The sequence below is a fragment of the Bufo gargarizans genome, chromosome 2 (assembly GCF_014858855.1).
Source record: "Bufo gargarizans isolate SCDJY-AF-19 chromosome 2, ASM1485885v1, whole genome shotgun sequence".
Taxonomy (NCBI): Eukaryota; Metazoa; Chordata; class Amphibia; order Anura; family Bufonidae; genus Bufo; species Bufo gargarizans.
In genome coordinates this window covers 170,750,994-170,767,418 of record NC_058081.1, presented here as the reverse complement: position 1 = coordinate 170,767,418, position 16,425 = coordinate 170,750,994, and positions in this window count along the sequence as shown.

The following is a 16,425-nucleotide window of genomic DNA, read 5'->3' as shown; positions in this document are numbered from 1 at the left end:
CATGTTTTTTTTTGACAGTTCCAGGTAATTCACCTTAAGGCTACATGCACACAGTGAAAAAAAGGTCTGTTAAAAACGGATAAACTGTTTTTAGCGGACGTTTTTTCACTGATGCCTGGACGCTAAAAACAATCCCATTCGATTGCATGGGGGCAGTCGGTCAGTGAACATGTTCTATTTTATGACGTCCGTTATTAACTGGCCTTAAAATAAACTGTTGTGTGATTAACCCCATTGTTCTTAAAACGGATGTGTGATGGCCGTCATGTGCATGTAGCCTTAGGCTACTTTCACACTTGCGTTTGGTGCGGATCCGTCATGGATCTGCACAGACGGATCCGTTCAGATAATACAAATATCGTCATCCATTCAGAACGGATCCGTTTGTATTATGTTTAACATAGCCAAGACGGACCCGTCTTGAACACCATTGAAAGTCAATGGGGGATGGATCATTTTTCTATTGTGTCATAGAAAACTGATCCGTTCCCATTGACTTACATTGTGTTTCAGAACGGATCCGTTTGGCTCAGTTTCGTCAGACGGACACCAAAACGCTGCAAGCAGCGTTTTGGTGTCCGCCTCCAAAGCAAAATCAAAATGGAACGTATGCAAACTGATGCATTCTGAGCGGATCCTTTTCCATTCAGAATGCATTAGAATGCAAACTGATCCATTTTGGACCGCTTGTGAGAGCCCTGAACGGATCTCACAAATGGAAAGCCAATTCATCATATTTTTCATCATTTGTAAGCCAAAACCAGGAATGCACAGAGGAAAGATATAAGGGAAAGATATGTACCTCTTCTGTGCTTTGGACCCACTTTTGGCTTCTAAATATTGATGAAAAATACTGACCAGAATTCTGCCATATGAATACCTTATGTCGCTTGATAAAATGAAATATCTGCAAGACAATATATTACTAAGTATGAAGGGTGAAAATATATTACACAGTAGGTATGAAACAAAATGTTTGATGGTTAAGGGAGACATAGACATTAGATTTGTTGTGCTGTGATTGGCTACTATGGGCAACAAACAGCTTGTCTTTTAGACAGCATATGCAGGGGAATGAGAGGCAGGCTGAAATGCAGGGGATATGTAAGATCCTACAGATTCTAGGCAATGGAACACTCCCAAAACAGGTGCAACGATGTTTCCTCTATGAATGGGCACTTGGGGCATTAGCAGGCTTTGCAAGGGTTGCAGGCATGCCCAAAATGTTAGGGCTGCCATATACGTTTAGTAGCTGTTGGCCGAACGATCAGCTGTCTCTCCCGACTCCCTTCCAGCTTCCCCAGACACATATACATTCAGCTCAGCCTTACATGTAAGGATAGGGGAGAAAGCTGCTGCCAAAGACTTAAAAATCCCCCTCTCCCCTGACATCATCTGTCATATTGACTGCGGGTTTGTCCAACAATGCACTAATTTGTATGGGGGACTTTAAAGCTAATCTCTCAGCTCCAGCCCCCGAACTAGAGTGAGCTGTGTATAGTGTCAATGACGCCGCATCAGGTTATGTAATTCTTATCTTCATACTCGCTTGCATTCTGACGCTTAGCTCCAACAAACCAGCCGTAAAATGCACTGAGAGGAGTCCTCTCCATTATGTGCACGAGCACCGGAGTCCTCTCATTTTACTGCTGGTTGGTGGGAGCACAGCGTCAGAATGCAAGTGAGTATGAAGATAAAAATGACATAACCGGACTCTGTGTCATTGACACTATACACAGCTCACTCTAGTTAGGGGAAAAAACATAAATGATAAAAAAATATGTTGGATGTTTTCTTTATCTCAAATTGGGCCAAGGACAACAATGAGTATTTCTAGGTAACAAATAGAAATTATTGCTATAGATAGATGTACACCTGGGCAACATGTGTATATACTCTACTTACATTTATAGTACTGTTGTACACAGACCACTAGGGATGAGCGAATCAACTTCGGATGAAACATCCGAAGTAGATTCACATAAAACTTTGTTTCAATACTCTACGGAGCGAGCGCTCCATACAGTGTTAGAATATATTGACTCCAATGAGTTTGGGAAATGTTTTTTGACAGTAGAAATCAATTTGTGAAGTTGTTAAGCGAAGTCTCGTTACGAACTTTGGTTCATCAAAGCCAATGCATTCTAATACTGTATGGAGCGCTTGCTCCGTACAATATTGAAACAAAGTTTTATGCAAATCGACTTCGGATGTTTCATCCGAAGTTGATTCGCTCATCCCTAGTGGTCTGTGTACAACAGTACTATAAATGTAAGTAGAGTATATACATATGCCGATTCGCTCATCCCTACAGACCACATAAGGCCCCATAGGAAAACGTTGTAGTGAAACTTTTTTTTATAGGGTGGAATTTTTTATTTAAAAAGTTGCACTCCGTGTCACCCACTTTACCCGACTTTTGAGTCTAAAAATAAACTGCGTGAGCTGCTTACTTACCCTCACACAATCTCTAATATACACTACGTGCAGAATTATTAGGCAAATGAGTATTTTGACCACATCATCCTCTTTATGCATGTTGTCTTACTCCAAGCTGTATAGGCTCGAAAGCCTACTACCAATTAAGCATACAGGTCCTTCTAAAAAAATTAGCATATTGTGATAAAGTTCATTATTCTCTGTAATGTACTGATAAACATTAAACTTTCATATATTTTAGATTCATTACACACCAACTGAAGTAGTTCAAGCCTTTTATTGTTTTAATATTGATGATTTTGGCATACAGCTCATGAAAACCCAAAATTCCTATCTCAAAAAATTAGCATATCATGAAAAGGTTCTCTAAACGAGCTATTAACCTAATCATCTGAATTAACTAATTAACTCTAAACACCTGCAAAAGATTCCTGAGGCTTTTAAAAACTCCCAGCCTGGTTCATTACTCAAAACCGCAATCATGGGTAAGACTGCCGACCTGACTGCTGTCCAGAAGGCCATCATTGACACCCTCAAGCAAGAGGGTAAGACACAGAAAGAAATTTCTGAAGGAATAGGCTGTTCCCAGAGTGCTGTATCAAGGCACCTCAGTGGGAAGTCTGTGGGAAGGAAAAAGTGTGGCAGAAAACGCTGCACAACGAGAAGACGGACCCTGAGGAAGATTGTGGAGAAGGACCGATTGAGTCTGGAGTAGAAACATCCAGAGCCACCATGTACAGGCGTGTGCAGGAAATGGGCTACAGGTGCCACATTCCCCAGGTCAAACCACTTTTGAACCAGAAACAGTGGCAGAAGCGCCTGACCTGGGCTACAGAGAAGCAGCACTGGACTGTTGCTCAGTGGTCCAAAGTACTTTTTTCAAATGAAAGCAAATTTTGCATGTCATTCGGAAATCAAGGTGCCAGAGTCTGGAGGAAGACTGGGGAGAGGGAAATGCCAAAATGCCTGAAGTCCAGTGTCAAGTACCCACAGTCAGTGATGGTCTGGGGTGCCATGTCAGCTGCTGGTGTTGGTCCACTGTGTTTTATCAAGGGCAGGGTCAATGCAGCTAGCTATCAGGAGATTTTGGAGCACTTCATGCTTCCATCTGCTGAAAAGCTTTATGGAGATGAAGATTTCATTTTTCAGCACGACCTGGCACCTGCTCACAGTGCCAAAACCACTGGTAAATGGTTTACTGACTCACAGTAATACCATGCTCAATTGGCCTGCCAACTCTCCTGACCTGAACCCCATAGAGAATCTGTGGGATATTGGGAAGAGAAAGTTGAGAGACGCAAGGACCCAACACTCTGGATGAGCTTAAGGCCGCTATCGAAGCATCCTGGGCCTCCATAACACCTCAGCAGTGCCACAGGCTGATTGCCTCCATGCCACGCCGCATTGAAGCAGTCATTTCTGCAAAAGGATTCCTGACCAAGTATGAGTGCATAACCGAACATAATTATTTGAAGGTTGACTTTGAAGGTTTTTGTATTAAAAACACTTTTCTTTTATTGGTCGGATGAAATATGCTAATTTTTTGAGATAGGAAATTTGGGTTTTCATGAGCTGTATGCCAAAATCATCAATATTAAAACAATAAAAGGCTTGAACTACTTCAGTTGGTGTGTAATGAAACTAAAATATATGAAAGTCTAATGTTTATCAGTACATTACAGAAAATAATGAACTTTATCACAATATGCTAATTTTTTTAGAAGGACCTGTATTAGGTGATGTGCATCTCTGTAATGAGAAGGGGTGTGGTCTAATGACATCAACACCCTATATCAGGTGTGCATAATTATTAAGCAACTTCCTTTCCTTTGGCAAAATGGGTCAAAAGAAGGACTTGACAGGCTCAGAAAAGTCAAAAATAGTGAGATATCTTGCAGAGGGATGCAGCACTCTTAAAATTGCAAAGCTTCTGAAGCGTGATCATCGAACAATCAAGCGTTTCATTCAAAATAGTCAACAGGGTCGCAAGAAGCGTGTGGAAAAACCAAGGCGCAAAATAACTGCCCATGAACTGAGAAAAGTCAAGCGTGCAGCTGCCAAGATGCCACTTGCCACCAGTTTGGCCATATTTCAGAGCTGCAACATCACTGGAGTGCCCAAAAGCACAAGGTGTGCAATACTCAGAGACATGGCCAAGGTAAGAAAGGCTGAAAGACGACCACCACTGAACAAGACACACGAGCTGAAACGTCAAGACTGGGCCAAGAAATATCTCAAGACTGATTTTTCTAAGGTTTTATGGACTGATGAAATGAGAGTGAGTCTTGATGGGCTAGATGGCTGGATTGGTAAAGGGCAGAGAGCTCCAGTCCGACTCAGACGCCAGCAAGGTGGAGGTGGAGTACTGGTTTGGGCTGGTATCATCAAAGATGAGCTTGTGGGGCCTTTTTGGGTTGAGGATGGAGTCAAGCTCAACTCCCAGTCCTACTGCCAGTTTCTGGAAGACACCTTCTTCAAGCAGTGGTACAGGAAGAAGTCTGCAAGGTAAGAAAAACATGATTTTCATGCAGGACAATGCTCCATCACACGCGTCCAAGTACTCCACAACGTGTCTGGCAAGAAAGGGTATAAAAGAAGAAAATCTAATGACATGGCCTCCTTGTTCACCTGATCTGAACCCCATTGAGAACCTGTGGTCCATCATCAAATGTGAGATTTACAAGGAGGGAAAACAGTACACCTCTCTGAACAGTGTCTGGGAGGCTGTGGTTGCTGCTGCACGCAATGTTGATGGTGAACAGATCAAAACACTGACAGAATACATGGATGGCAGGCTTTTGAGTGTCCTTGCAAAGAAAGGTGGCTATATTGGTCACTGATTTGTTTTGTTTTTGAATGTCAGAAATGTATATTTGTGAATGTTGAGATGTTATATTGGTTTCACTGGTAAAAATAAATAATTGAAATGGGTATATATTAGTTTTTTGTTAAGTTGCCTAATAATTATGTACAGTAATAGTCACCTGCACACACAGATATCCCCCTAAAATAGCTAAAACTAAAAACAAACTAAAAACTACTTCCAAAAATATTCAGCTTTGATATTAATGAGTTTTTTGGGTTCATTGAGAACATGGTTGTTGTTCAATAATAAAATTAATCATCAAAAATACTTGCCTAAATATTCTGCACTCCCTGTATATAAAAATGAGTTTCTGTCTGTCTAGACGTTCTTTATGCGTGACCAAACGACTGGACCGATCTTCACCAAATTTGGCACACAGGTACATCAGGTATACGGAAAGGTTTTAGACCGCTACGCTCTCTAGGACGTACCGTTCCTGAGATATTCCCAAAAAATGACCTAGTCAATACAAGCCTGCACGGCTTTCTATTCATATCCAAACTGCCATACACACGGACACATGTCCCTTATCAGCCAACAAAAGCTTGCAGGTCCTACTCCAGGTTGCCATAACAACTGATCACAGGTTTTAGCAGTTCACAGGTCCTTAAATATTCAGTCATATGATGAATGATGGCACAACTACACTGCTACATGCATGGGGGGCAGGGGCCACTATTAAACGGACGGGCGCTGTGGAGTTCACTGTTAAAGGGGCGGGCACTGTGGAGGTCACTGTTAAAGGGGTGGTCACTGTTAAAGGGGCAGACACTGTGGAGGTCACTGTTAAAGGGGCGGGCACTGTGGAGGTCACTGTTAAAGGGGCGGGCACTGTGGAGGTCACTGTTAAAGGGGCGGGCACTGTGGAGGTCACTGTTAAAGGAGAGATCACTATTAAAGGGACAGGCAATGTGAAGGTCATTGTTAAAGGGGAGGGGATTGTGGAGGGCATTGTTAAAGAGGTGGGCATTGTGAAGGTCACTGTTAAAGGGGCAGGCAGTGTGTAGGTCCCTGTTAAAGGGGCAGGCACTGTGGAAGTCACTGTTAAAGAAGCGGGTACTGTGGAGGTCACTGTTAAAGGGGCGGCCACTATAAAAGTCACTGTTAAAGGGGTGGTAAATGTTAAAGGGGCGGGCACTGTGGAGGTCACTGTTAAAGGGGCGGGCACTGTGAAAGTCACTGTTAAAGGGGCGGGAACTGTGAAGGTTACTGTTAAAAGGGCAGCCACTATGAAGGTCAATATTAAAGGGGCAGTCAATGTTAAAGGGGCGGGCACTGTGGAGGTCACTGTGAAAGGGGTGTTCACTATGGAGGCATTGTTAAAGGGGCAGGCACTGTGCAGGTCACTGTTAAAGGGGCAGGCACTGTGGAGGTCAATGTTAAAGGGGTGGCCACTATGGAGGTCACTGTTAAAGGGGCGGGCACTGTGGAGATCACTGTTAAAGTGGCAGGCACTGTGGAGGTCATTTTTAAAGGGGCGTGTACTGTAGAGGTCACTGTTATGGGGGAAACTGTTGATATCTTTTTACGACACACGGAAACATAAAATGAAATAGATGAAACATACCCATGCGAAGCCTGGGCCTTCTACTAGTATATTATAAAACTGGAGAAAGCATCTGTCCAACACATCTGGTGACTTCTTCCTGGAGAATAAAATGATCAATGTTAAAGGGATTCTGTCACCAGGATTTCACTTACTGAGCTATTAACATATACACATCAGTCTCCATGATTTATATTACAATTAACTAGTATTACTGCCCTGTGTCTTGTAATTTGTCTATAAAATCGCTTTTATTAATATGCAAATTACCTAAATAAGGAACCCAAGGGGCTGTCCCTCTGTCCGTTGGAGCCCAGCCGCACCCCTTCTCCTTCAGCCCAGCACTGCCCCACTGCTAATTTATTCACTCCTCATCGCCGGACTCATATGCCTGGTGTGCCCGTAATCTCACGCATGCGCTGTGGATAGACCTGGCATCGGCATCACAGAACACATTGCGCATGCACTGACTGGTCTTTCCACGGCGCATACGCAAGATTACAGCGCACCAGGCATATGAGGTCGGCGATGAGGAGTGAATAAATTAGCGGTGGGGCGGTGCTAGGCTCAAGGAGAAGGGGTGCGGCTGGGCTCCAACAGACAGAGGGAAAGCCCCTTGGGTTCCTTATTTAGGTAATTTGCATATTAATAAAAGCGATTTTATAGACAAATTACAAGACACAGGGCAGTAATACTAGTATATTGTAATATAAATCATGGAGACTGATGTGGTCATGTTAACAGCTCAGTAACTTAAATCCTGGTGACAGAATCCCTTTAAAATTCAAAGTCTTTTTTTCCCCCAACATCATCTGTCAGTGTAGAATCGGGAGGTCTCCATACACATTAGATTGTTGGCTGGTCGCAAAAAAGTGGCGTGTTCAGCCAACAGCCTAATGTGTATAGGGGGCCTTTAGTCCCCATAGACATTAGAATCAAAGCTATTTAATGAAATCTGCTGACAGACATCTAATGTCTTGTCCTGGTGGTACTATTAATTTACACACAAAGGAGAGCACTCTTTGGGTACTTTCCATTATTTGAAAATAGCACTCCTTCCTACTTCCAGCCACTGTGGGCCCTTTAATAAAGACTATCATGTAAAGCCAGCTTTCTCATATACATTCAGCAGATGGTGCTGTTGACCAAGCCCCTGACCAAGCCCCAAAAAGGCTTTACACACATTGACTGAGCTCCTGTTTTATAACAGCTATTAAAATATGTCAGCTATTGGCATCATGGACAAGGACTTCTCCTGGGTCACCTCATACGTCACAGACTGGACATTTCATGTCTTTAACTCACACTCCACAACCTCATCTTGCCCCCTCTCTGCTGGTGTCCCTCAAGGCTCTGTTCCAGGACCCGTACTCTTTTTAATCTATACCTTTGGCCTGGTACAGCTCAGAGTCCCATGTATTTTATGCTACATTCAGCAGAGCTAGCCTACAGGCCTTGTGCCTGATATACCCGTGAATTTCCTGGTGATAAGCTGCCTTTAACCCTTTCCTAACTGCCCAAAGTAAATTCACGGCAGCGGCCGGACATTTAAAAATGTGCAGCGGGTGCCATAGCTGCCGGGTGTCTGCTGTTTCAGCGTGGATTGCGGCATCTGAAGGGTTAAATGACGGGGTTCGGCAGGGTGCCGGCTGTATGATACATACAAATGCAGGCCCGTAATGCCATACTTATACGGCTTTATACGTTAAGGGGTTAACACAGTCACAATGTCTTGTAGGGCTAGCTTGGCTGAAGATAATAACATCTTTCACTTAGTGACCCATTGCTTCATTCTGGATAAAATGTACTTTTAATACATATGCAAATAAGCAGTTAAGTGCACCGTGGTCTGGCCTAACCCACTGTGCACCCTTGCTCCTCCTTCCTCTGCCAGCCCTTCCCTCTCCTTTATAATTGACAGGGCCAGGTTCCTGCATAGTCATATCACCTGGCCCCATCAATAAAGACGGAGAGGAAGCAGCAGATACAAGGATGCACAGTGTGGCTTAGGCCTGCTCTTGGTGCACTTGACTGCTCATTTGCATATTTATTAAAAGTACTTTTTCTTCACTTTGAAGCAACAGATCGCAAAGTGATATCATTACATTCAGCTGAGCTATCCCTACGAGTCCTTGTGTCTGATTTACCAGTGAATTTCCTGGTGACAAGTTGCCTTTAACCCTTTCCCGACCGCCTAATGTAAATTCATGTCGGCAGGGCCGGCGCTACCATAAGGCAGACCAAGCAGTCGCCTTAGGGCGCGCCCTGCGCAGGGCGGAAGAATGGATGAATGTTTTTTTTTTTTTTTTTTTTTTTTTATGACTTGACACTTGAACCTGCCGCGCCCACCCTGCGTGTGCCGGCCGGCGGCCGCGGCGCTTGTCTAGTCTAGAGACAGTAGTCAGGGACAGGGACTCACTCAGGGCAACAGATATCACTTGCCCCGCCCCCCTCCCCCTGTGTGGACAGTGTGCGAGTGCGGCTGTGTGCTGGCTGGGCCGCCCGGCCGGACTCGTAGTGCTAGTCAAAGCAACATAGCAGCAGCTAGGCACTGGCAGGCAGAGATAGATGAGCACAGATGAATGATAGATATTCATTCATTGGCTCAGCAGCGCGCCGCTCTGGCTGCCACTGCTAGTGACTGACAACTCAAGTCACCTGACCTGCAGTGCACAGGGGGGCGTGAGTAGACACAGGCAGCTGCGGAAATTGAAAGATGTTACAGGCTTAGAGATGAACAGTGAGTACAGCATTAGCCAAGTGAAAGGAACTATGTATGTGCTGCATTATACTGAAAGGCTGCTCTGTACCATACAGTATATTGAAATGAGCAAAATTCTTCTAGGTCAGATAATAGTAGCTACAATGAAAGTGTTGTATTTCATAATCTGATTAGATCATCTAATCAGATTAATCTGATAAGTCTGATTCAATTTCTTGGCGGGCGCGGGCCGCGGCTGCCGTCTGAGGTCTGACTCTGCTGAATATATTATGTCTGAGTGACTGAATGAATTCTGATCTAATTCAGTCACTCAGACATAATATATTCAGCAGAGTCAGACGGCAGCCGTGGCCTGCGCCCGCCAAGAAATTGAATCAGAATCAGAATTATCATCAGATTAGGGTACTTTCACACTTGCGTTTTTCTTTTCCGGCATAGAGTTCCGTCACAGGGGCTCTATACCGGAAAATAACTGATCAGGCATATCCCCATGCTTTCTGAATGGAGAGTAATCCGTTCAGGATGCATCAGGATGTCTTCAGTTCAGTCGTTTTGACTGTTCAGGCAAAAGAGAAAAACGTAGCACGCTACGGTTTTATCTCCGGCGAAAAAAACGGAAGACTTGCCTGAATGCATTTTTTTCCATAGGAATGTATTAGTGCCGGATCCGGCATTCAAAATGCCGGATCCGTCCTTCCGATCTGCGCATGCGCAGACCTTTAAAAATGAAAAAAAAAAAACGGATCGTTTTGCCTGATGACACCGGAAAAACGGATCCGGTATTGCAATGCATTTTTCTGAGTGATCAGGCATTTTTCTGACTGATCAGGATCCTGATCAGTCTGAAAAATGCCTGATCAGTCAGAAAAAAATGACATCCGTTTGCATGCAGTTTGCCTGATCAGGCAGTCAGTTCAGGCAACGGAACTGCCTGCCGGAATCAAACAACGCAAGTGTGAAAGTAGCCTTAGATCAGATCATGATTCTTCAGTCAGTCATATATATTCAGGCTTCAGCAGAGTCAGTCAGACCTTCAGACAGAAGACGCACACTGGCACTCGGCAGGCTTTCAGGACTAAACAGGGGTCAGGACTTGTTAGGGTAGGTCCCAATTGAATTTTGAATGTTATTTTATAATAATTAATATGATCATTTGATTTAAAATTAATTCAAAATGATGAGATGAGCGCAAAGCGCTAGGCTAGCTAGCGCACACACAAACTAGCGCCAGAGCAGAGGCGCTCAGGCCTTAGCACGACATCAATGACGTGTTTAAAAAAATTAATAACAAAACAACAATCATTAATATTGGGGGGGAAGGGGGGTGTCACACACCCCAACCGCCCCCCCCTCTCCCAATATTAATTGTTGTTTTGTAATAAAAAAAAATTAAACACATCATGCCCTGCTAAGCCTGAGCGCCTCTGCTCTGGCGCTAGTTTGTGTGACGGTGACATGATGGAGCCTGGAGGGAGGGCCGGGGGGACAATGTAAATGTCTGTACTCTGAGTATGTCACTGTATGTGACATGGGAATGGGGCCAGGCCGCCAGGAAGGGTCGGCCGGTGGCCGTGGGGGAATGATGTGCCATGGGGGGGGGGTAAAATGTGACACATTAGGGGGTAATGATGTGATCATGGATGGGTCCAGGGCCGTCCGGGCGGGGGGGGGGGGGTAATGATGTGATCATGGATGGGTCCAGGGCCGTCCGGGCGGGGGGGGGGGGTAATGATGTGATCATGGATGGGTCCAGGGCCGTCCGGGCGGGGGGGGTAATGATGTGATCATGGATGGGGGGGGGGGGCGCCAAAATGTAGCTTCGCTTGTGTTGGCAAAAATCCTTGCACCGGCCCTGCATGTCGGTGGCCGGGCATTTAAAAACATGCAGCGGGTGCCATAGCTGCCAGGGAGTAATTTATTATACTGATATATGCCTATATTAGGCGTATTTCAGGTGTAGATGGCAGCGCAGTGGTTAGTTGCACCACAATCTGTGACTTCTCCCTGCTCACGCCAGGTCTAAAAAAGTGGGCCTGTTTTAGGTGTAAAACAGCTAGGAAGCTGTCTTACATTTAGAAGTGGTGGTGGATGCGATGAAGTTATGTAGAGGTCGGTGCTTCTTAGTCTTACTAAATGAGCCCAAAGTTTTTAAAAATAAAAAAAATTTAAATCTAAAATTTTCCCCAAAATGTAAATAAAAATATGTATTAAATAAAAAAATGCACCTTTTTAAGACGCAGCTCCACTTCTTCCTTGGTCAGACAGGGCACTTTTAATGGGGAATTTACTTTTACATTCTGCATTTCATCTTACAGTTTATTTTCCTTAGTGAATACAGTGGAGAAAAAAATATTTAATAGCTTTGCTTTCTCCTCATCGCTCTCTGCGACTCCCCCCTTATTGCTCTGTAAAGGGCCGACACCTTCAGATTTATACTTTTTACCATTTATATAATTGAAGAACATTTTAGGGTTAGTTTTACTCTCTTTGGCAATTAATCTATCGGTCTCTAGTTTGGATGCCTTTATTCGTTTTTTTTTTCATATTCTATTTTTGTCCTTATAATTTTCAGTGCTTCCTCGCTACCCTCCTGTTTTAGTGATTTAAATGCTTTCTTTTTGTCATTTATTGCTTTCTTTACAGTTCTATTTATCCACATAGTTTTTTTCTTGTTCCTTACCCCTTTTATTCCCGTAAGGTATGTACCTCTCACAATAAAATTTTAGGATGCTTTTAAAAATATCTCAATTTGTGGCTGCATTTTCAATTTTGAGGACTTTGTCCCAGTTAGTTAGGCCTATGGCCTCTCTTAGTTGGCTAAATGTAGCTTTTTTGAAGTTTTGTATTTTTGTTCCTCCCTGAAGAAACACTCTTTTGAATGACAATTGGAAGGTTATTACTTTATGGTCACTATTTCCCAGGTGTCCCCCAACCTGCACATCTGTTGTTCTGTCAGGTCCAGTCTCGGACTGGCCCACAGGGGTACAGGGGGAATCCCCGGGTGGGCCCCTGAACAAGGTTGGCCCCTAGTCTCCCACCCCCTGCACAGGTGGCACATAACACATTAGATTTAGTACACTACATACATATATTCAATTTACAGCACATCAACCAGCTTATGTTCATATAAAAAACTTGTTAGATTATTTATTATATTTGAAAGTATCTGTACGGTGGGCCCCCAAAATAAATTTTACTGGTGGTCCCTAGGTACCCCAGTCCGACACTGGTCAGGTTTATTGGTTAATACTAAGTCTAGTATGGCCGCCCCTCTAGTCCGGTCTTGAACCAGTTGGGAAATTGCCAGGAACCTGTTTCTTTATGAGATCCACAGGTCTCAGTTTCCCATTATATATCTGGGTAGTTGAAGTCCCGCATAATAATAGAAAAGACTGCAAGAAAAGACTGCAAGACGTAAGTGTCCACGTCGGGGGGCAGAGGCCTGTAAGTGGGGGTTCTGGTTTGGAATGGCTATATAAGCAGGAAGATCCTATTTTAGTGTCATGGTTGTCCCATGGAAAGGATCTTCCTGCTTATATAGCCATTCCAAACCAGAACGTCAACTGAAGTGTAAAATAGATTACTGATTAAAGGGGTTTCCTTGATAGAAATGCTAAGATTTGATAAGCGTTTCCTTTTCAGTGTTCGGATTTAGAACGTATCAATTTGGCCCGTTATATAGGGAGATATAACAGAACCCCATCAGGGACTGAGCTGGTCTGCATAGAAAAGCCTGCAAGAGGTAACTGTCCACACTGCCCCCATTGTCCTATAGGTGCAGGTCCCACCTCTGGGACCCGCACTGATATAGAGAACAGAGCCCTGAAAGTGAAGGAGGGCACACTGCGCATAAGCAGCCGCCGTCCATTCACTTCTAGGGGGCTGCCGAAAATAGGGGCCAGCCTCATAGAAATGAATGGGAGCATGGGCAGTGCATGCGCAGTACACTCCCATTCACTTTATAGGTGGTCCCAGCTGTGGGACCTGCACCCAACGATATTCCCCTATTGTCCAAGATGGGAATACCCCTTTAAAAAATATAGTCCGGCCCTCCAATGGTCTGAGAGACAGTGAAGTGGCCCCCGGTTTAAAAAGTTTGAGGACCCCTGCTTTAGAGGGTAGAGTCCTGACCAAGTTTTTACCCCCAGTGAAACAGTAGATAATCCCAAGACTGGGCCCCCTCTTGCCCTGAGCCCCATAGCAGTCGCATGGTCTGCCGCTATGGTAGTTACGCCCCTGCTGCCAAAAATCCTAAAAAGAAAAGGGGTATGAGTGAGCAGCCACCTATCCGCAAGAAGGCCTTGGGTACCACTAGGGGTTACTTTGGCCATGAAGTGCAGTAAAACACAGAACGGTCACTAAGCCACGAGAGGGCATGTGCATACCAAGCTCTCCTGCTATGCATTAGACTGTATTCTATGAAAGTAGTAATTATATATTGTATTAATATACTATTATTTATGCATTGTATGACAATATAATTTATAAAGGCACTGTATAGTGGTATTTTGGGTGGGCAATGTCTAAAATATCAGTTAGTCCTGTGTCCTGGATCTTTTCAAATCCTACCTACACCTCTGGGCACAAAATTGACAAGTAGGTCATTAATCAGGTATAGATACTGCATTTCCTTTAGGATAATATACACTTTTGACATCCACAGTTGATGTTAATTTTCGCCACCAGAGGGCAGCACTTGCACATAGTACAATTACACTATATAAACCTAATGGACTGAAGCTAAGTTCCACAGCTGGTATTCGCCAGATCTATACGAGTATGCACAAAGTCGTCTAAATTCACCTTGATGTGTCCTGGCATACCACATTGAAATATGTGCAGTATGTGCAATGTCAGACTATTGATTGTAGATCTGAAACAGTCTTGTTAAACACATCAGATAGGTTACCATTATTAATCATGTTGAATAGATCAATAATTTGTATCTCCCACCTTGTCTGACCCTCAAATTTTCTCCTCCTTTCCATTATAAAGATAAGGCGTGGAACTAGATAGACTGCCGTTCACATTCTAATGTAGTATTGTAGTGAATGTCATACACATTTAGGCCTGGGCTACAAAGCGACTTTTTGTAGCACGACTGATTGATTTTAACTATTGAACTACAGATGAAATCCAAATGAATGCATTCAGATGAATGCAATCTTGTGGACTGCAGCTATCATTCAATAGTTAAAATTAATCAGTCGAATAGTTAAAATTAATCAGCTTTTTGAAGAGACTCTGGTGAAGGCTGCAGACTGCACCACAACTTTCAACCTAAAGACGCAGATACAGTTGTGGACAGACAGGGAACCACAGCCGGGAATAGCGATTCCTGGAGATGGTCCCTTTAACTATCAACCTGAGCTGCACCACATGACGTCACAATGTCACTGATGGAGAGACGTTGTGTGTGCAGGTCAGTCTGCAGAGGGTTGGGGCCAGCTGCTATATTAGGTTGTTTCTTATTCTTAATTAGTGTTGAGCGAAGCAAGCTTCGGATGCTTCATCCGAAGTCGCTTCGTACAAAGCTTTGGAATAATACTGTATGGAGATCCGTCTCCGTACAGTACTAGAATGTATGAGCTCCAATGAGCTGAAGTTAGTTATTCACGAAGTCGCGCGTGACGTCGTTGAATAACTTCGGCAATTGATTTTTAAAGTAGAAAACCACTTAAAAACTTGAAACCGAACTTTACTTCAGTTCCGAGGTACCGACGAATCTCCGTACAATATCATTCCGAAGTTTTAAACGAGGCAAGTGTTCTGGAATTTTGGCCGGAGAAAATACTGCGGTATTTTCTCCGGCCAAATACCGTAAAAGAGACGGAACGGAAGAAATCCTGATGCATACTGAACGGATTGTTCTCCATTCAGAATGCATTAGGATAAAACTGATACTTTTTTCCAGTATTGGGCCCCTATGATGGAACTCAATACTGGAAAACTTTAACGCTAGTGTAAAAGTACCCTTAATTGATTGCGTTGATTTGGAGGCTTTTAGCATGCACTGCCATGTTTTACCATTTGGTTGACAGCTACATATGGAAGTTGTGTTAAGAACATAATTATCAAGACTGTGACAACATGGTCCACATGATCACAGCAGCACTGCCAGATAATGAGGGACCATATATATACAAACTTAGCAGAGCCATATATGTCATGTAGCTTCATGAACAGCGTGCTGATAACCTAGTAGATGTTACCTGCAGTTCTATGTAACACCACTGATAATACAGTAATAAACGGTGTCTGTGAGGTAATACAATATATTATTATTAGTAAAGGCACAGTTACACTGCTTTAGGATGCTGACACACCTTCAGGTTTCTTTTATGCAGTTTTTGAAGTCAAAACCAGAAGTGGATTAAAAAAGGGGAGAGGTAGTATTTGCCCTATTCCCCCCCCCCCCTTCCTATTATGATCCACTCCTGATTTTAGCTTTAAAAACTGCATCAAAAGGCATGAACGTGTGTCAGCACCCTAACGCAGTGCAGTTCTGACATGCATTCAGGACGCCGTTTTTATTGTACCGAGCTGAAATTACTTGAATCATTTCCAATATGCAGAACACCAGGGTTTAATGAGGCTGCGAAATTGGCACCCTGAATGCATGTCAGGACTGCACTGTGTGCCAGCACGCTTACTGATCAGGCAATTATCAGGAACGGACCGTTCCTCCCCAATAACTTATTGCTTGTAGGTGGAGGTAAAGAGATGCCCTCCACTGTGCAGGGTGCGATGACTACTGCAATCATTCATCCTCATACAGACTGTTTCTGATCATTGTTCACCCACAGCACAATCTGCTGCATAGAAAATCATTTCACCCAATAGAGGAGCATT